Consider the following 18,002-nt stretch of genomic DNA (forward strand, 5'->3'; position numbering starts at 1 on the left):
GATAAGACGTTGCACCTTCACTAAAGCTGTTCAGTCCTAGCTAAGGTGCATGGAAGTAAAATATACTATTCCTACACAGTGGACACGGTCATTACTAGATAACCAGACTACATGAACCTTCTGGTGTTTGAATAATCAAAATATATTCTCTTGAATATAAAACACACATACACCAACTCTGCACACTCTTCATCACATTATTGCATAGTAAATAATTCTAGCTGTGTTTTTTAAGCTATGCAACTGTGTTTGTGACATTCCTTTTTTTGTCATGCCCATTGCCTAGGATTACAACTCAGATATCGACAGATATAAACAGGATGTATCCAGGTTTATTAATTAATTGTTCGGTTACACTGATTAATTAAACCCAATACCTGCCATATTTCTGACAGATAACTTTATTTATCTTTTTGTGTATGTGTATTGGTTTCTAAAATAAATGATGACGAGAGACTCAGTTACAATACTACTTTATTTCCACCTTGCCAACAGCATATCATGAAATATATAATTTGGTAACTTAAATAAATTATATATTATTTTCCATAAACCTCAACTTCACACACATGCAGGTGATTCTGGTGATCTTTCAACTTGATTCCGACATAACGACCACTGGTTTGTGCTCTGCACAAAAAATATATTTGTCCAGTCTAACTGTGGGACCTCCCAGTTCACTTGAAGTCCACATCGTCTGTTATCTGATATGTTCTCGGCCTCGTCGACTAAAACAACTGCACCATCAAAATTGTGAGCTGAATACCATGAACACATTAAAGATCATTACATATTGAATACACAATATTTGTGTTCGTTCAACATTTACATATATGGAAAACGTGTTTACCTTGAACATGAATGAATACAATTCATTTACACAATTTGAATAGAATGTTGTCAAATTATGCCTGGTCTCATCGCAAAAGTCGACAACTTAATCCTTAATAATAAGTAATTGAGTACACACTCTTATAATAAACACTGGTACTCACCACAACAATCCTGCCTGTTTGTGACCATAACACTATGGATATTATATGTGTAACCTAGATCAACCCTCCACCAGGCGTTGATATCATTGTTTGTATGGGTGCAACTGGACCCACTCCAGTTACTGTATTACCGTCTACGGCAAGCTCAGACACTGCTGCATTTGTACCAGGATATAAACTGCTTTCATGTGCAGGTTTCTGCAGAGCAACGTTTGTAAAGGATCGCCTGTAAGACATGGTACATATTAAATGTTTTAAAGGCATAAATGATTAATCACATATCGTCCGGCAGTGTGGGAATTCATATGTGAGGTTACCCAGAATTCTTCAAAATTTGCAAACTTTTTACATTTATAGCTGCCAGTCACTATAAAAAGAAGCAGTATACATATATATAATTAACATAACTGTAGTGACATTTTACGTACATGTCAACAGAAATAGGTTATGCTATGTAACAACGTCACCTACCTGGTGCTATAACTTTAACTTCTAATGTAGGAAAGAGTTCGACGTATGTGTGTGCGAGAGAGTAAAACGAGGCGATGTTGACTGTTTCAAACCTAAAGAAGAACTGATTTATTTCTCAGTAATACAGAGATAATTAACACGTGTTGTTTATACAGTTGAAGTAAACAACTAATACTAAATATAAAGTCAGACATGAAAGGCGGCATTAAAACTATCTACAAACAGGATGTTGCGTAATCCATCTACTAATACCAGCCATGAACAATATGCGGTAAGAGTCTGTTTGATGGCGGCAGCGTTTGAGATAATACAACAACTACACAGATTTTCCCACACTCCGGGCCGGCGAGATAATAAACGATCAAAGTGAAAATTAAGAATTAAGACAAATATCGAAACAATAACACGAGAAAATATAATAACAATTCGAACGTCTACGCGGCAATCCAAAGAAAGTAGTATAAATTCAATACAAGTACATAGAGAATGTGTAAATTAAAAATATAAACTAAAAATAAACGAATGTATTTAGATACAACAAACGAACTAATGTCAAGCACACTGTTTACAGTACAGTACGATATACAGATTACATATTGTCTTAACTAGAGAGTCTAATAAATTCCTCTGCATTGAGTGCAGCCATTCTTTTTGGACGCGTTGTTTTCACATTGTCTATTGTTCGTTGAGTCCCTGAAATTGTATTGCTGACGGACGAACTGTTAGAACTAACATCTTGTACTTCAAAGGGGTACAGTTTTATGATTTTCCTTCCATGGTAGACTAGCTACATATATGCCATCCCTGGTGAGGGTTAAATTATTTTCTTTGAACTCTTCGAAATCAGTCTGACGGGAGTGTTCTTTGTGAGAAATACCGATGGCTTCTAAGCCCCAATATCGCGAGAAATTGAGTTCGTCGTTAGTACTGTCTACCATAACCTTTAAACACGTAGCGTTCATAACTGATATATTGTTATGTATGTTGATCGGTCCAGATAGAAGATAGCCCAATTTCGACTGAACTGCAGTTGGCCCAGGACCCCGAATCACGTTATCTTGCACAATGGACCAATAGTAGTCGGCACCTATCAAAAGCCCTATTTCGAAAGTGTCCCTTTCGACATGAGGTGCGAGTGGTAGTTTTTGTAAATACTCGTATTCAGAAACAGTAACACTCACGTAATTAGTGACTGGAGTGGAAATTCTTGGTACAACCAGGGCGTCAATGGAAACCGGTCCTTGCTTTGTTTGTAGGGTGATATGAACAATAGGCCTTGCTTGAACCGCCGTCTTGTTAGCACCAAATGTAGCGAGATTTAGGTTTTCTGTTCGGCATTTCCGGGTGTCAATCTGAAGTCTGTCCGCAATATCTTGGTTAATAAACGTACGCTGGGCGCCTTCGTCTAGTAATATGTTGACAGAAGTTCCCTTTCTTGAACTGGAGATAGTCGCAGAGACAGTTTTAAGTAATACCGGACTGGTAGTTGGTGTCAGTTTGACGTGTGTGTCTTCAATACCGGAAGTTTGTGATTTCACAGGTGTCTTCTTAGCATTGTCGCAGAGCGTAGAATGGTGTTTCCCGTGACAGAATTTACAGCGATATTTAGACTTGCACTCGTGTACTTTATGGTGTCCTAAGCAATTAAAGCACAATCTGTCTCTTTTCACTATAGCCATACGTTTATCAGGTCCAATTATGATTTCACAAGCATGTGCTGAGTGGGCGGCTTTGCAGTATGCACATTTGATGGGTCTAGGCTTGAAATCGGAATATCTGTTCGACTTGTATCCAACATGAAAAGATGTAGTAGAGGGTGAATATCTTTCAGTGGCGTGTTGTTCATTGAATTGTTCTATTGGATTACCCGCTTGTCTAGCTTGGATTTCTTTGTGTATGGCTTTCTTTAATTCTGTTATCGACCAGGCGTTATTACCATGTTCGCGTGAAATCTGGGTTCTTGTATTTGCAGGCCACTTCTCGAACATAATCGGAACAAGTAGATCGCCATAGGAATCCTCCTTTTTACCAAGAGATCGCAATCCACGAATGTAGGTTTCTAGATTGTCGTAAAAATTGGTCACACTAGATAAAGAATTATCGGGTGGTTGTAGCTCCCATAATGCCTTCATGTAGCTAGAAATAATCTTATGTGGTTGACCATACCTTTGTTCTAAGAGTGTTACTGTTAGTGCTTCTGAGTAGTTTGCGTTGGTTAACTGCAGACCTTCGACAGTTTTTGCTGCTTCACCACTTAGTTGTGTCATCAAGTACTGGAATTTTTGGATGTTTTCCAGACTAGAGTCATTATCTACGGACGACCTAAAGGCGTCAATGAATGTGGTCCATTTCAGATAGTTACCTTCAAACATTGGTAACTGTAACTTGGGTAGGTTGACCGTTCTTGTTGTTCTTGTTCTTGAAGTATCGGGTGATGTGGGTGTCTCTGTTATCGGTTTTTGCCCAGTGTTTCTCTCTAGAAAGCTTTGAAAACGCACCAAAGTTTCGTTTATCTTGATTCCGTAATCATCTGCTTCTTCGAATATTTTGGCGTATACTTCATCGTTTTCGGCTTCATCCAGTATTTTGTCATCGCATTCTTGAATGGTCTTTAGACGTTGTCTTATATCTTGTATTGTTGCAGTCATCAAATCTTTATCGGATGTCAGGAATTCATCTTTTTGCATGAGTTCTTCGGCTTTGTGAATCTGTTTGGTCATCTGTCCTCTGTTGCCCTTATGCTTCTTGCTTGCTTTCTGGCCGTCAGTTTCTGCCATATCGATGATGTCTTGGTTTACTCTCTGTTTCAGTTCAAGATCCTGGTCTCGGCACCAAAAATTCTAATGTAGGAAAAGGTTCGACGTATGTGTGTGCGAGAGAGTAAAACGAGGCGATGTTGACTGTTTCAAACCTAAAGAAGAACTGATTTATTTCTCAGTAATACAGAGATAATTAACACGTGTTGTTTATACAGTTGAAATAAACAACTACTACTAATACTAAATATAAAGTCAGACATGAAAGGCGGCATTAAAACTATCTACAAACAGGATGTTGCGTAATCCATCTACTAATACCAGCCATGAACAATATGCGGTAAGAGTCTGTTTGATGGCGGCAGCGTTTGAGATAATACAACAACTACACAGATTTTCCGACATACTGACATAGCGACCTTTGATGACACCGTCTGTATACATTCCAGCATCAACACTAACTCCACAGCGGGTATTGTTGATGATATTTTCAAAGAGCCCAACTCTTACATGAGCGTGTAAAAGCCGGGTGTCTGAAAATATTTTTTATTGTGATTATAAGGAAACGAATTTTATTTTATTTTATTTTATTCCGTGTTACTGCATATCCAGTTGTCAGATTTCTTTACTAACATTGGGCCTAATCTTGCTGCAAAAATTTCCCCCTCAAATCATTTTAATGAGTATCTTAATGGAGATTATCCATCTTCTTTTTTCTTAAACCCAGTTAATGAAAATGACGTCATTAATTAAATTCTTCGCTTGGACCCCCGGAAAGCTATAGGACATGATTGTACGCATCCTAGACTAATTGTGGACGCTGTTCACCATATAGCCGCCGCCTTAGCACATGTTATAAAAGGGTGTTTCACAACAGGTAAATTCCCAGATGCACTCAAAGTTGGAAAAATTACCCCTATTTACAAAAAGGGTCACCATTCCATGCCAATAATTATATCTATCCTACCCGTTATTAGCAAAATATTTGAGTTCTTGGTAAAAAAAGCAGCTTTACAAATTCCTTGAAAAGTAACGGATAATACAAATAATATGAATAGAAGCCTTGTTACATTTGGCATTTTTATTGACTTAAAAAAGGCCTTCGGCACTATAGACCATCAAATTTTACTTCAAAAAATGGAACACTATGGGATTAGGGGTCTTCCACTGCTTTGGGATTCGCACAGAGTTCTGGGTAAATCAAGGAAATACTCGCTGTTACGGCACGCCTGATTGGCTGAAAAAGAGTATGCGCACTTGATTTACCCAGAACTCTGTGCGAATCCCCCTTGATTCTGGCTGCTGGCCATTTTCGTTCATGAAATCGTCGGATATCATCAGAAAACGCAGGATTTGTGCAGTTTTGAATAAAACCAAGTTAGCGATTATGAACAATGGTTATAAACGTAACACCTGATCTCCTCTAAAATTTTTGTTTCGCATTTTAAGGTAAGAAATCGACATTTGAAACCGACAGGGTGTCGATTTCCTAGGTGCCGTGTTTCACAACTTGTTTATTTATATACGTATAGCGGATGATTTTTTTTTTGAAAATTAGTATTTATTGATTTTCAGCCCCAAGTGACTGTGGTTTAAGCGTGTTTTGACGAATTTCGTAATTGTTACTGACAAACAATCGTTGTTTCCTTGCATACTTCGCATATTGTCTTGTTTGTAGCTGTTGTCCTGCAGCGTAACTTTGCGTTCGATGGCCGACTGGTTATTTCTCAGACTTGAAACTTTAAGATTACTAGTAGTACGCCCGTAGGATGCGTGCATTGGCAGAACTTGCTGTTAGTTTGTTGACACACGTTAACCCGAAGATTTCAGAACGCACTCGCATTTATCTGTTTTATGTGTTTTCGTAATGTCATTTCGTAATGTCATTCAAGTCGGCCAATTCTCGCCTGAGTCACAGCATTTTTAGTATTTTCTACTTTGATCTACGATATCTATGTATATGAATTCATAGTGAGCAAATTTATAGCAGTATTTGTCATTATTTTGATTTTCCGCATATAAAGGTCAAATGGCGTCGGCAGGAAGCTGCAATAACTTGCATATGTTTTGTCGCAATTGTGGAGATTATTTAAATATAGACAGTACTGATGTTATCATATGTCATTATTTGAAGCTTGGCAGGCAGAGCACTTCATGTTGTCCAGCCAGTTCAACCCTTACAAGAGCTTACTTGAACAAATACAACATTAGCATACCTATAACAAAAAGGGTGTTTTCATAGATATTTCAAAGGGAAAAATTAGGTAAATTTGATTATCTACCCTAAATTGCAAGACAAACACTAAAATTTTGCAAAGCTTGATGGGTAAAATCCAGGTTAGGTCCGCCCAGTTTTTGATGTTTTTTCTTCTTTTTTATTCAATATACACAAGTCGCAAATTACTACTAGTATTTTGTATTACTGCACCTAACATTGGCTAGTGTTTACCAGTACTGTCAATCTTTAACCAAGAAAAAAAGAAAATAAACTAGGATCTTACTAATACACAATCCCTCTATCCTCATTTTCAGACCAGGGATAGAGGGACTATGTGTACATCTCGCACTACCTGGTATCTTGCATTTTTTGATAAAATAATAAACATCCCCTTATGCTATAGTCACATCAGTTTATTTGATTAAAAAGTTAAGCCCCCAAACAAATGCATCTGACCAATGCTCATCTGTTCTAAAGTAGTCAGTTATCTTTCGATTCGTGTTATTGTCTTATTAAAAACCTGGTAATACACTGCTCGAGTGGTACTACTTATACATGACTGTGACCTATGTTATTTTTTTACTATTTAATTTTAAGGTCTGTGAGAAGTTCAATGTTGATCCCACACAGTTGAAAGGAAAACAAAAATTGGCAATAAAGTATCTTTTAGGTAAAAATGATGTACTTGCAATTCTGCCAACTGGATATGGGAAAAGTTTTCAATGTTATAATCACCAACTGATGGAGCAATCATAATTGTATCACCTTTGGTGTCCCTGATAAAAGACCAGGTATGTACATATGTACATAATAAAATGATTTTAGTAGAATTCTACTTTACTTCCCCCTAAAAAAATTCAGTTGATTGATACTAACTTGATTAATTACAAATTAATGTTAATGTGCTTCTTTTTTTCTTTAGATATTTTTCATCAGAAATTGTGGTTTGTCAGCAGCAACAATAACAAAATTGAATCTCGATGCTGACCTAAAATTTTGGTCGCCAAAGGCTTACTTAAAAAATACACAAAATATTGAAATATTAAAGGAAAAACATGGTAACAAGATCATTTTATTAGTGGTTGATGAAGTTCATACAGTTCCAAAGTGGTGAGTATATCACTCATTAACAACACATTGTACCACAGCGTTTTAGAATTTGTTGTTTAAAGCCATAGGCATCATCAGATTTGCTACAAATTAAAGCAGGAGGATTGTCACCTGTGCAAATGTAGGAATTGAGTCTCAAGTGTAATAAACAACACGTTAAAAATGCGTAGGCTTATGAGTAGATGCTTATTTGTGAACAATGACACGCTATGGCCATCTGCCATGCGCAGGTGATTATTCTCTACTTTAAAATACACGTATAACTATTTGATTTGCCAAAACTGCCCAATTTGTGACAGCCATGGTACAAATTAGTTAAATAATGCTTTACAAAAATTTGTTCACACTCCTTCCAAGTTTCAAATCCTCAAGCCCCTAAGACAGAGGAAAATGAATTACCGGTATCTATATTAAATTAAGTTACACATGTTGAGTACCTATTTTCATTTTTGCTCTTTACAGGGGAAAGCCGACTATTGCTCAAAGTAACAAAGGCAGGCGCAAATAGCAGGAATGTGCACTTAGAGGGTATTTTTCCTATTTAGGAGAACTATGATCCTATTTTCCTGATGTGCATTGACCGCAACAGCATCCAAATTGGTTACAGTCACAGATCATTTCAGACTGTAATAATATAAATGTTTGTCCCAATAAGGCTAATGTTATATATGGTGTTTTGAAAATTGTATGTGATATCCCCTCAACTTTTTAATGTATGGTTGATAAATTGAGAGAGGAAACTGACCAGTTTCCACGTACACTTGTCTACTGTCCATCACTTGATTATACATCTAGATTATATGATTACTTTGAAGGGAATATCCTGCCTCAATTTCTTACATTGGGATGTACCACAGCGAAACTGATTCTGTGGTATAAGAGTCTCACTTAAAAGAAATGACGAAAGTGTCGCATACAGAGTTGCATATTATTTTTTGTACAACAGCTCTTAGAATGGGTATTAATTTCATCATGTTATTCACTATGGTCCTTTATTTGATAGAGTTGTATGTACAGGAATTTGGGAGAGATGACAAACCATCTCATTCCGTTATTTTGTATCATACTTAAGAAACACACAATGTATGCAGACGGGTGAAATTTTATGAAGATTTTGCTTCATGTCTGGAAATAAATCAATTGAAAGACAAAGTATTATATCACAGTTGTAAGATGAGAGTAGTTATATTGAAAGACATCTTATTCATTACTGTGCTGATACAGATAGTGATAGTGTTAGCAGTGACAGTTTAGAGTCTGATGCAATAATTGAGAATAGCTCATCAAGCACTGGTACAGAGGACTGAATGTGCCATTGATAATAGCAGTGTGAAGTTGGTATAATCAGATTGGCTTTGTATTTTATTGTCATCTGATTAAAAACATTTGAAGAATAAGCATTTTCATAATGTTATTCAGTGGTGAACGAGAATTGATCACATTGTCATAATTTACAAGTGTGACATGAGGATCTATATTTGTTATCCAACAGATTCAAACAAATATCTCTGAATATGTGAAAATTCTTATTTAGGGGATATTTTTAATCCAATGTCAAGTAGATTTTGACAAACTTCAATAATAAATAACTAATTAAATTTGTAAAACCTTTTTTTTTACCCATTTTCCCCGCAGCATGAGTCAGTCATGTTATTTGTGATTGACTACAGAAATTGTAGTTAAAAGCTCTATCTTGCATATGAATTATTACTTGTAGTACAAAATTTCCTTTATTGGATCTGTCCCCATGCTGGGAAAACATGTACAGAGACATCAGTTATCTTTTTTAATAAATTATTAACAATTGCCAATGTGTCTTAATTGCTTTGAAAACAGTTTTATATTTTGTTCCCTACACACATTTAGAACTATAAAACTATGTACCTTGGGGGTGATCCTTGTTGACAATACAACTGCATTTCATTTTTTGACCAAAAAAATGATTCTAAAAGGCTAAAAACAATCATATCAGCTCTGCTGGACACAGCCAACCATTTTTCAATCCAATAATTTCATCTGTATTCCGGAGAATCTTTTTTCTTGGTGTATCCACTGGGAGGTTTCCAGCTTTATTCAAAAACTCCAACTACATACGACATAGTAGCTAACAAACAGAAACAATCTGAAACTAAAAGAAAATTAATAATTAGTTCACTTGTATTTACAGCTCCTATTCACGTTACGTCACGATTTCGCTGTAGTTTTCGGACCATCGTCCTCAAAATAATTGATGAAAAAGTTTCGGAACCCATCGACAGTAGAAACTTGAGGCGAAAATAATGAAAAAAAAAACTGCTGTTACGGCCCGACCTGATTTCAGGTCGGTAAAATAGAGCAACTCGCATAGGATAGAACTGTAGCTCTCTGGTTTCGCGTTAAAACCACGACGAACGAAATACCCGACAGCGAAACCAAGCGAGCTACAGAACTGCAGCTAACCTCCGACGCAAAATAACAAAAAGTGATTGAATTTAGATCCATCATTACGAATGAGTACAAACAAAATTGCTTCAATTTTCACAATATCATGTCATACATACACTGTCAGTTGACTAAAGTTGTCTGTCGTTTTTGTTTTGTTTTTAGCAAGAAACGAATCTATAAATACACAATATACTTACCAATAACAACTCCGAAATCTTCACGCTGACGAAAAACAAAATGGCGACCATAACAAAAACAATTACACTCGCGTAATCTTGCATATGTTACAACGAATTTGATTGACTGCTGTTTTTCTCGTAAATTGTGAGACTGGAACTAGAGTTGCTATGCGGGTTGTTCAGATTCAGGTGGCTTTCACGAACAAAACCATTCTTGCAGCAAAATAATTGTAACGTCAAAAATAATTAAAATAAATAATAATTATAGTAAATAATTAAAATAAATAATAATTATAGTAATTATATAAAAAATAAAAACAAAAATTAAGCCAACCAGGATCTTATTTTAATCAGATTGGCATTGATCCGTCAATGACATGGAAAACTCAAATTAAAAAAGTTAAGAAAATTATCAGCCCCAAAGTAGGCATAATTTCTCGCATTCGCCACTATGTCCCTAAATCAATACTAATCCTTCTATATAACACACTAATTCTGACACACGCCACTATGTCCCTAAATCAATACTAATCCTTCTATATAACACACTAATTCTGACACACGCCACTATGTCCCTAAATCATTACTAATCCTTCTATATAACACACTAATTCTGACACACGCCACTATGTCCCTAAATCAATACTAATCCTTCTATATAACACACTAATTCTGACACACGCCACTATGTCCCTAAATCATTACTAATCCTTCTATATAACACACTAATTCTGACACACGCCACTATGTCCCTAAATCAATACTAATCCTTCTATATAACACACTAATTCTGACACACGCCACTATGTCCCTAAATCAATACTAATCCTTCTATATAACACACTAATTCTGACACACGCCACTATGTCCCTAAATCAATACTAATCCTTCTATATAACACACTAATTCTGACACACGCCACTATGTCCCTAAATCAATACTAATCCTTCTATATAACACACTAATTCTGACACACGCCACTATGTCCCTAAATCAATACTAGTCCTTCTATATAACACACTAATTCTGACACACGCCACTATGTCCCTAAATCAATACTAGTCCTTCTATATAACACACTAATTCTGACACACGCCACTATGTCCCTAAATCAATACTAATCCTTCTATATAACACACTAATTCTGACACACGCCACTATGTCCCTAAATCAATACTAATCCTTCTATATAACACACTAATTCTGACACACGCCACTATGTCCCTAAATCAATACTAATCCTTCTATATAACACACTAATTCTGACACACGCCACTATGTCCCTAAATAAATACTAATCCTTCTATATAACACACTAATTCTGACACACGCCACTATGTCCCTAAATCAATACTAATCCTTCTATATAACACACTAATTCTGACACACGCCACTATGTCCCTAAATCAATACTAATCCTTCTATATAACACACTAATTCTGACACACGCCACTATGTCCCTAAATCAATACTAATCCTTCTATATAACACACTAATTCTGACACACGCCACTATGTCCCTAAATCAATACTAATCCTTCTATATAACACACTAATTCTGACACACGCCACTATGTCCCTAAATCAATACTAATCCTTCTATATAACACACTAATTCTGACACACGCCACTATGTCCCTAAATCAATACTAATCCTTCTATATAACACACTAATTCTGACACACGCCACTATGTCCCTAAATCAATACTAATCCTTCTATATAACACACTAATTCTGACACACGCCACTATGTCCCTAAATCAATACTAATCCTTCTATATAACACACTAATTCTGACACACGCCACTATGTCCCTAAATCAATACTAATCCTTCTATATAACACACTAATTCTGACACACGCTACTATGTCCCTAAATCAATACTAATCCTTCTATATAACACACTAATTCTGACACACGCCACTATGTCCCTAAATCAATACTAATCCTTCTATATAACACACTAATTCTGACACACGCCACTATGTCCCTAAATCAATACTAATCCTTCTATATAACACACTAATTCTGACACATTTAACTTACTGCATTGACATATGGGGGAATACATATCCTACATTGGTAGAACCAATACTTAGTTTACAAAAAAGGAGCTAGACTAATCACATTTTCAGACTTTTGAGCACCTGCTGCACATATCTTACTAGATAATTATAGAGGGGAGGCAAGGGGGTAGCTGGTACGGTTTTACGGGAAATAAAAAAGGGCTTTTCACAATTTACGAAAAAAAAAGACGTTTTTACAGTTTACAGTGTTAACAAATGAAACATTGAATGGTCCGAAGAGCTCTCCGGCTCAAATTCTCCATAATTGCTGCGCCGTGTGAAGAGACGCATGCGCATATTACCCTCGTAATGCTCTTCATTCGGTTAGAGGGCCTTTTACGTCTTGACATTCAATTTTGTAGTGAATTGTGTCATCTAGTCGTTTTACAGTTTCTAAAATGTAATTTCCCTGGATTATTCTTTACGATTTTTTTATTTAGATTTGAATTTTTGTACGTACGAGAAAAATGACACATTTTTACAGTGTACGAAAAGAATATTTGATTGATTACGTTGTACGTCTAGCCTGTGATTACAGAATTACGGAATTTATTTTTTCTATTTACGTTGTACGAACAAAAAAATATTGAATTACGTTGAACGAAAATAACCCTTGCCCCCCCTCATTATAAACTTTGCAAACTTCACACTTGTCTATTTATTTTTGACCTTAAACATAATCGCTTTGCCAATAATCTGAGTTACTACTTTGATGATCTGTCTCATAGCTATCCGATGAAGTCAATATTTCAAAGCAACCTTGTAATTCCAAAAGTTAACCTGACCATTTCTCAGCATAATCTAAAATTTGCATCTGTTAAACATTGGAACTCACTCCCAGCCTTCTTTAAAATATCCCATAATAGAATACACTTCAAAAAAACAGTAAAGCATTACCTACTACAGAATTAAACCTTTTACCTTATCAATATATATTTTACACATCAGATTTGTTATTTTCTTTTATTTCCTCCTTCTATAAGTTGTATATTACTATCCTGGTTGTCCTACCTACCTAACTACATTTTAATTTAATTATTCTAATTATTATTTAATCATTTAACCAGTTTTATTACCATAATATTATACAATAAGTTGGTTCTTGGACTAGATTAGTTCAGATGATCTATTTTCCCTGGACCAATTGAAACCAGAAAAGTTCAAACATCCTTTTTTTTCTTTCTCACATTGTTTATTTTCTGTTGTATATTTTTTGGTGAAATAAATCTAATCAAATCCTAACCATGGGTTAATGTTTGTTTATAATATATGACTGTTAGATGCAAATTTAAATTTTGAATTTCCATCATAGATACCGAAGAAAGAGAAATGAGAGAGGAATATACTTACGGCAACAATCCATGTGGTTAGTAACGATAACAGTATGAACGTAATAAAGTCCCCCAAGACCTACTTTCCACCAGGGATTGGCTTGATTGAAATTCCGTATGCATACAACTACCACCACTCCACTGACTGTTTGTATTGGCATCTACAGCTTTTGATGCACCAAAACCACCGTGTACACTGCTCTGTGATGCTGGCTTCCTTCAGCAACACTTACTATGTCTTGTCAGGCGGGGTTTCTGTATGAGAAATCAATAAAATAATTGGTCATATTGTAACACCGACGTGAATAAAATAATTGGATATATGTCACAAAATCACGAAATATATATGACGTCACTTGTTATATCCGAAACAGCTATGCACGAAACTATTAGGAATTTCCAAATATTGAATATCTCAATAAATATCAAAATAATATAATTAACATTAATTGAGTATTACAACACGCCTCACCAACTGCATATACTGCAACTTCACAAAGTTGTAGGGAATCTTTTCTGTCCTTTATCTGTGCTTGGACATACTGACCACGTGGGGGAATTACTACATACGAACACTTTAGTCTCGTCACTCTTTATTAATGAGCTGACCAGGGTACCACACTTCTTTGATTTCTCAACCGTGCTCCCTACTTTAACCTCGACACTAAGATGTCGTTCAGCTGTGATTTAAACATGAACTAGAATATCAATTGTTCTTCACCTACCACACACAAATACTATGTGTCTGTGTGTTTTTAAATAGTCAGACAATATGTTATAGATTCACAAATTCAGCTCCAAATATTGTATACTAATTCACAATTATTAGACAAAAAGTCTAGAATTAGAATAAAGCAACAGACTAAAACATAAAAACTCGTTCACATTTTTGGTTATCAAAGCAAAGTTTTAGACCTAAAAAATGAAAACATAACGCATGAAGTTATGAGATGCCACACTAGAATGGATTCTTTCACCACACTTTGTATTTTTATGAATATCAGAATACAATCCAGCTCGAACTTCACCGTTACTTATTCATGTGGCTGAACCAATAATAAACAGCACCTAAAATCGACTAAAGGTAGCATGGACCATTCATGAATTATTTAACCTATGCTTTATTCTAACAATAACAATATTCTAAAATAATCAGTGCTTGGGGTGTGAACTGAGAAACAATACTGGAGGCATGGGACCAAGAGGTGCTAATTCATGATAATACTATGAGGTTATTGCGAGGATACCGAAAAGTATGTACGAAGACAGTACAGCGGGAGTATCGACCGACGCGCAGCGGAGGTCGATGCGAAGGCGTACTGTCTGAGTGCATATTTTGCGGTATCCTCGTAATAACCTTATTATTATAAATCTTTTCCTCCCAATGATACACCATAGGAAAGCCGATATCCAAAAAGTTTAGAACAGAATCAGCGAACTTATTTGTGTGGAGTCCGGTCAAACTCTGGTGGCAGCCATGTTTGTTTTTATTATTAGAGGTCGCTTATGCGCGTAATCATTCCATCTTTGGAATTCGCATTTCCTAATATGGTAGGATGACAATACCCCGTAAAATACCGCAAATATCTGATATGGCCTTGATATAATTAACCTCGAAACACATTTTCAAGGATGGGTATTACTCACAGCAACATTCTAGTCAGTTCGTGATTGTGATGCTATGTATGTCCAAGTCCACTTTCCACCAGGCATTCTAGCTAAGACCGGTATGTGTACACAATTCTCCACTCCAAAATGGATCAGCATTCCCGTCCACTGCTCGGTAGGTTCCCCAGTTCTATGTGTACTGACTTGGTATGTTGATTTACCACGTGCTATGTTGGTTATGGGACCAGAAGGATCTGTAAAAGATGTTAGAATTGATGGAGATAACCTTTGGCAATATATTCGGCAAATAAACTATGAATCATGAAAATCTTTGTGATCGTTGTGTTGGTTATAGTATGTATTTCGTACGATAATGTACAGTGCATGTTTTAAATTATCTAACATGGCAAGCTACATGTCAAATTGTTCGATGTCGATTTTTCTTCTGGTTGTGATGCGATGATGGCGTCCAGTTTATCACTGAGTATGTGCATCACGTTCTCCAAGTTGTTGAGTTTGTCTGCAGCTTCCGCTAAACATCGACAGGATGAAGACTTTCCAAATTGACGTATGGAGTTTCCAAAACTACTGGTATTGACATACACAAGCATAACGCTTATGTATATGACTAAACTGATAATGCGTGTCATTATTACTGATTTAGTCTGATAAAAAAATGAAAGTTAGATGCGTACAATTTAAATGTGTTAAACCAATTCAGGCTTCATAATCCAGCCAGTAACACTTTTCAAACTAAGTGCGTATATGCTTATAAAATTAATCCACGTATTTTATAGGGTTAGGTCCATAGTGTAGTCGACAATATTTTACGTTTAAACGAATTTGTGAGTTTTACCCAAGCAACTTGATATTTTGTACAAAGAGAAAAGTAAAATAACTTTGATCTGCACAATAGTTGCTGTTTTTCATGAGTGCTTACAAATTACCGGGAAAATTACCACCTTGTCACAGCGGACAAAGAGTAGACACTGGCAGGGAACTGAATGCAAACACTATATTGCAAACACTGTCTTGCAGTACCTATAATAACATAGTATTTTGCAACACATTGGGTGAAAATAATGAATGCAAAAATACTATCAATCAGAATGTATACACTGTCGTGTTGTGCAACCACACAATGCGAAATAGAAAATAGAAACCACGAACCGTAATAACAGTTCCTGAAGGGCAAACGTAGGAAAAATAGAAAGGTATTATGCACCAAAGCATAATTCGTTATTTGGTCGAAACACTGAAAAAGATATGCACATCAAGACAATAAGTGATCTAAGCTCTTTCAAAAAAAGAAGAAAGCAACAAAGTCTCATGTGCCCCACTACAATCTTACGATAATCAAATTTTGTTATGTTAGAAGCGACACAAGACATTGAGTTCTTCTAACATCATATATGCGAGTTATATTTTAATACAAGGGCATGATATGCACCAGCATATTATAATACTTAAAATGAAAACAGAATATCTTGTTACGGAAAGAGAGGCTACAAGAACGATTGTTGTGACAACGTAAAATATAATATATATATATACATTTTGTATACATTCAAATCATTACTGAAATTCTGATCTGCATACGACAAATATATATTAATTTACAATAATAAATAAAATCATGTGCATCATGTGTACACAAAACATATACATTACTGATTAATTTCATGGTTTATTTATTATCAATAAGGTCAAACTAATACTGCTAGTATTGTTTGCTATTAAGTGAACTTCTTCTGACGAGTAAACAATAGTTGAGTACACTGTTGAGATCACGGCCAGCCATAAGCTCTACGTTTCATCAAAATTAATAACCAAATTAAATATACTTAAAAAAAATAACGTATAATGTTTCAATCTACTGTTTATAGAATGTAACGAAATAGGTGTAGTTTTGAGATTGATTTGACCGTTCAGGAATAATAACACTTGATGCATATATCACAAATTTCCAACGTAGAAATATCACTTGTTTCAGTAGTATTTATACTTACACAGGTTCACGCGCTTTTACAACAATACATCAACATTGGTGCAGCGTGTTTTCAATATAAAAATATTAAATATGTGCAGCGGATTTGCTCAATGTGGCTATATCATTTGATGTCCATAGAACTGTCTCTGCTTGTTTTCCCTATGCATTGTAATACTGATACTTTTGACTCCTTATTAAAAACAGCTTGCCTGATTGTCTTGATAATTTATATATGTTATAGGTGTTTTGGGTTTCTTTGTTTTCATGGCGATAATTTAGTTCTCTTATTTTAGTGATTTTTTTTTATTTTTGATAATTTCTGACATCTTTTTGAGAACCACCAAGCAATTGTTTTATTTTATATATTGGTGCATTCGATGGATAACTGTCAGATTGATTTTAGTCCTTTCTCTTTTAGATTAATTCATTTAGTGTTGATTATAAATTTCTCATTCTAGTAAATACCAGTTTTCTTCTCATCTTCAAAATGACCAGACTGATTGATTTGATATTTCTTTCTCATTATGCATCTGAAATAGCAGTGCTATTTAAGCCGATAGGCTGCTTGTTCATGAAAAGCTGTTCATATTTATGGAAAACAGGTTTGAAAAAGTAAAATTATAGACACTAACATTTGATTGAATAACTGCTAAGTATTCTTCATCACTTCATTTGGTCGACAAGGGCAGTCAACTGGTATTATATATTGACATTTTTAGTTATCATTCTGGGAGATCATACATTATAATAAAATATATCTACTAATATTTAACTTCAATATTCTGCTTGTTTTGATTTTATTAATTTTCATTTAAAAACAAAAATTTATGGCCTGCAACCCCGTATCGTGGAG

General features: G+C 35.3%; 2 long non-coding RNA genes across 2 annotated transcripts; one reads left to right on the top strand and one right to left on the bottom strand.

The window, feature by feature from the left end:
* Positions 1–463: 463 nt before the first annotated feature.
* LOC144341761 (uncharacterized) lies at positions 464–10,243 on the bottom strand. The gene is made up of 4 exons (XR_014928922.1): positions 10,172–10,243; positions 9,435–9,678; positions 996–1,221; positions 464–758 (listed from the first exon to the last, which is right to left on the bottom strand). It is a non-coding gene; the product is annotated as an uncharacterized LOC144341761 (long non-coding RNA).
* LOC144355300 (uncharacterized) lies at positions 5,495–9,356 on the top strand. Its single transcript, XR_014928921.1, has 4 exons — positions 5,495–5,671; positions 7,038–7,231; positions 7,363–7,550; positions 8,013–9,356. It is a non-coding gene; the product is annotated as an uncharacterized LOC144355300 (long non-coding RNA).
* Positions 10,244–18,002: the final 7,759 nt, after the last annotated feature.

This window comes from Saccoglossus kowalevskii, chromosome 3 (assembly GCF_978046115.1).
Source record: "Saccoglossus kowalevskii chromosome 3, keSacKowa6.1, whole genome shotgun sequence".
Lineage (NCBI taxonomy): Eukaryota > Metazoa > Hemichordata > Enteropneusta > Harrimaniidae > Saccoglossus > Saccoglossus kowalevskii.